Source organism: Lactuca sativa, chromosome 9 (assembly GCF_002870075.4).
Source record: "Lactuca sativa cultivar Salinas chromosome 9, Lsat_Salinas_v11, whole genome shotgun sequence".
Classification (NCBI taxonomy): Eukaryota; Viridiplantae; Streptophyta; class Magnoliopsida; order Asterales; family Asteraceae; genus Lactuca; species Lactuca sativa.
The window spans coordinates 13,471,616-13,476,476 of record NC_056631.2 but is presented as its reverse complement, the minus strand read 5'-3'; the positions used below and the strand labels follow the sequence as shown (position 1 = coordinate 13,476,476).

At 47.7% G+C, this 4,861-nt stretch overlaps 1 long non-coding RNA gene across 1 annotated transcript; it reads right to left on the bottom strand.

Annotated features, from left to right (window-relative positions):
* Positions 1-1,574: 1,574 nt before the first annotated feature.
* LOC128128383 (uncharacterized) lies at positions 1,575-2,019 on the bottom strand. Its single transcript, XR_008226238.1, has 2 exons — positions 1,952-2,019; positions 1,575-1,661 (listed from the first exon to the last, which is right to left on the bottom strand). It is a non-coding gene; the product is annotated as an uncharacterized LOC128128383 (long non-coding RNA).
* Positions 2,020-4,861: the final 2,842 nt, after the last annotated feature.

Below are 4,861 nucleotides of genomic sequence, written 5' to 3'. Positions count from 1 at the left end.
ATTATTATATAGTAAACCCTACAAGCTCACGGTTGGACAGGCCCAAACCGGAGTGCAAAACATTGGACTATAAACCGAGCCCAATGACGCAATACAAAAAATAAGTCCTACGCTACCCAACAATCTCCCCCTTTGCGTCAATTGGAGCGAGATCATTACTTCTTGCTTGGGCCAGCAGCAGCATGAACCTTCTTCTTTACAGTCTGAAACAGACGCGAGATAAGAGCAAGTATCGTCTGTCTGAATCGGATGTACCACTGAATCATATCGTTAAAGTATTTGATATCATCCGCTGTATTCTCTTTACACCGATGGATGATCTCCAGCACATGCTCTAGACAAGCAGTGGTATAAAGATGTTTATCCGCTAAGGCAAAGAGACATTTCTGTCCTTCAGCCCTAGTGAACATGACCGAATTTCGCCTTGGGTCAATCTTTCCCATCTTCATCTGGTTCAGATCACTGGCCGAGCCAACAGGAGAGATCTTCGGTTTCTTCTTGAAGACAGTGACAATCTCCTGATTCATCAGGGCTACCTCCATGATATAGCATACCAACATCCTTTTGAGATGGTCTATGATCGGACCATATTCAGCTTCATTCGTCAAGAGGATGTTGTGCAGAACGATCCAGTCATGGGGGTTGAGGTTCGGTAGATCTGCTAAAGATATGAGATGTTCGGTTCTTGCAGACCCTCGAATCACCCTGAACCGAACGTTGATGAATCTACCTTCGGTATATGGCTTCAAAACCCGAACGTTAACGATCTTATGAGCGCTCCATGTTTGATACTGTGGTTGAGCGGCCTTCAGATAGAACTCAATTAATTCCCGATCAACCTCCGGATGAGGATGAGGGACTTCAAAAATGTTGGCGAAGGCGTGGAAGATAAACGCCTTTCGGGTTAAGTGCATGTCGAACTGCGAGTCGACAGAGTTGTAGCAGTCGAAGGAGATCACCGGTTCGAGCCATAGGATGCTCGGAGTATCGATAGCCTCCTTAATCATTCTCTCTCGAGTCCAAGCAGGGAAACGAGTCTTCCTGCTCTCGAGGAGATCGTGGGCTTCTTTCTTCTTGCGTTCAGCTTCTTCAGCTTCTCGTGCCACACGAACGTTGTCATTATCAACATTGCGACTATTTTTGCGTTTCAGCAAGTCAGCAATGGTTTCTTGATCATCTTCATCTTCTTCCTCAGCTATCTTCTTTCCTTTATCCTTCACACCCGAACCAGAAGTTTGACCAGTAGGAGGAGGTTCGGTTGTGTGAGTAGCTTTTGAGGAAGGAGGTGGTTTCGATCCGGACTTCACTTCTCCCCCTTGTTTCAGAGTGGACACGAAACTAGGTAACCCTTCTATTTTGCTGAGCAGATCAAGGGCAGGAGCAAGTTTTTCAGCAAGGGTTCGCCTCACCAAATGGTTGAGAATCGGATCGTGTGCTTCCAGGATGTTGGATAGGGCAGAGTGTACATGAAACAACTCAAAATTTTCAAACAAATTTTTCAAACAAATTTTTCATTTTTAAAACATAATTGTTTCCATTAAAAACAAGGCATAAATAGTTTAATTATTCGGTCAATACAATTATTCAAACTCCCAAGATCATAAAACAATCTTCAGTGTGTATCGATCATGCCGGCGCCTTCCCACGGTCCTCGCTAGTACCTGAAATACATGCACAACAACTGTAAGCATAAATGCTTAGTGAGTTCCCCAATATACACTTACGCACATACGCCTTTCCAGGCCCTGACCTTCCGGTCCTCATTACAACGCCTTCCGGCCCATAACATAATCGCCTTCCGGCCCATAACATATTGCCTTCCGGCCCACATATCATACATAGCACATATAACAACTAACTTACCACATATAGCATACATATCACATAACATATTCGACCTTCCAGTCACACAGTCAAACCCTTCCGGGTACAGTATAGTGAGAAGACTCACCTCGTATATGCTGAAAGCTAGCAACTCCTGAAATGACTCGTGCACCACCGACGAGCTACAACCTCCCTATAACATTACGTAACTCATTAATACTTATCACTTCTCAGTGTGACTATCCCTAAGAAGTCAGACTTAGGTCAACTCTGGTTAACGGTCAACGGTCAGCTCAACCGGACTCGGCGAGTACCATGGCGACTCGGCGAGTCTAGACGTCTTCCAACTTTCTGAGATTCCTTATCTACTCGTCGAGTACCCTCATCGACCCGACGAGTTACTCCTGGAAGAATCGCGGGGCCACCCCGACTCCACTCGCCGAGTCTGAAGAACAACTCGGCGAGTCCCAGTAAATCTTCAAGCTACTCGCCGAGTCTGAAGAACAACTCGGCGAGTCCATGCCATGCAGACGAGTAACTGCTTCCTGAATTACGTATGGCCCCAAGATATACAACCATGGGACCCTCTGGACGTCTAACCATCTCTTTACTGTGGGTATAACATCTGGGTAATAACATAATAACCCATCTAATCACTAAATGGGTTTTTCATAAACCCTAGGTTCATAGGCACATTAACTAACATAATTGATCCGAGTATTACCTGAGAACGTTCTCTCTGTGTCCCCCAAACCTCAGGACTCGATCCTCCTTGATATTCCTTTGATCAATTTCTTCTTCTTCTTGTCCAACCAATTCTTCCAAGTTCCAAAAGCTTTCTCTCCTGCTCTAGACGTCCACAGCGATTAGGGTTCTTCTCAATCGACCAAAAGACTGAAAATGACGGCCTAAGAGGCGTTATATACGATTCAAACTGAACGGTTAGGGTTTCTGCGGAACAGCGTCGACTCGCCGAGTCCATACCTGGACTCGTCGAGTCCCGTCGCGATCCCGCGACCAAGTCTGCGATCCTACTCGGCGAGTCTAGGCTCCAACTCGCCGAGTCCCCTCTTAAATCTCCCCAAAAACATAATTTTAATAATACCTGAGATTCCGGGCTGTTACAACTCTCCCCCACTTGGATTAGACTTCGCCCTCGAAGTCTCACTCCGCAAATAGTTCCGGATGCTGCTCCCGCATTTCGCGCTCCGGTTCCCAAGTCATTTCTGATCCCTTACGGTGTTGCCATTGAACCAACACCAGAGGTACTTCTTTGTTCCTCAGAACCTTGATCTTCCGATCCCTGATCGCCACTGGTCTCTCCGCGTAATTCAGGCTCGCATCCACCTGAATATCCTCCAATGGAACCACTGCCGACTCATCGGCTATGCACTTCCTCAACTGCGATACATGAAAAGTGTCATGGATCTGACCCAACTCCGCTGGCAACTCCAACCGATAGGCTACCCGGCCTACCCTTGCAACCACACGAAATGGCCCAATGTACCGGGGCCCCAATTTGCCCCTCTTCCTGAATCGAATCACTCCTTTCCAAGGAGAGACCTTCAGGAGAACGAAGTCGCCGACTTGAAATTCAAGCTCGGATCGGCGCCTGTCTGCATAACTCTTCTGTCGGCTCTGGGCAGTCAATAATCTTTGTCTCACTTGTTGAATCTGCTCTGTCGTCTGGAGTATGATCTCCGTGCTGCCCATCACTCTCTGTCCCACCTCTCCCCAGCAAATGGGAGTCCGACATCTCCTACCATACAACAGCTCGAAAGGCGGCATACCAATGCTCGAATGATGGCTGTTGTTGTAGGAAAACTCCGCCAATGGTAAATACGCATCCCAACTACCCCCGAAGTCTAACACACACGCTCGGAGCATGTCCTCCAGTGTCTGAATTGTCCGCTCGCTCTGACCGTCTGTCTGGGGATGGTATGCGGTACTAAAATGCAACTTAGTACCCAGCTCCTCATGGAATTTCTTCCAGAACCTGGAAGTGAAGCGCACATCGCGGTCTGACACAATCGAGATCGGCACTCCGTGCCGAGATACCACCTCTTTCACGTATATCTCCGCTAACTTTTCCGCTGAAGAACTCTCACTGATGGCAAGGAAGTGTGCACTCTTCGTCAACCTATCCACAATCACCCAAATTGCGTCTACTCCCCTAGCAGTCCTTGGCAATTTGGTGATAAAATCCATAGTGATCTGTTCCCACTTCCACTCGGGGATCTCCAATGGCTGTAACTTGCCATGCGGTCTCTGGTGCTCAGCTTTAACCTTACGGCAGGTCAAGCACCTCTCAACGAACCATGCCACGTCCCTCTTCATACAGGGCCACCAATATTCCTTCCTTAAATCCAAATACATCTTTGTAGCACCGGGATGGATCGAGAATTTCGATTTATGAGCCTCTTCCATCAACGTAATACGCGTACCGCCCACGAACGGTACCCAAATCCGACCCTGAAATGTCATAAGGTCTCGACTATCCTTGACAAACTCTGAGATTAACCCCACAACCCGCTCTTTCTTCTGCATTTCTGGTCGCACAGCCTCAGTCTGTGCCCTACGAATATCATCCAATACAGGAGTCATCACGGTCAGTCTCAAGCACACATCTCGCAATGGAGTGCTCTCCGCCCTGCGGCTCAATGCATCGGCTACCACATTAGCCTTGCCTGGGTGGTACAGGATCTCACAATCATAATCCTTGATCACATCCAACCACCTCCTCTGACGCATATTTAGGTTGGGTTGATCCATCAAATACTTCAAACTCTTATGGTCCGTGTATATCGTACATCGAACCCCATACAAGTAGTGACGCCAAATCTTGAGAGCGAACACTACTGCCCCCAACTCTAAATCATGCGTGGGATATCTCGCCTCATGAGGCTTCAGCTGCCTCGACGCGTAAGCTATCACATGACCCCTCTGCATCAACACTGCACCCAATCCTGAAATCGATGCGTCGCAATATACCACGAAATCTTCCATCCCTTCTGGAAGAGCTAATATCGGGGCTTCG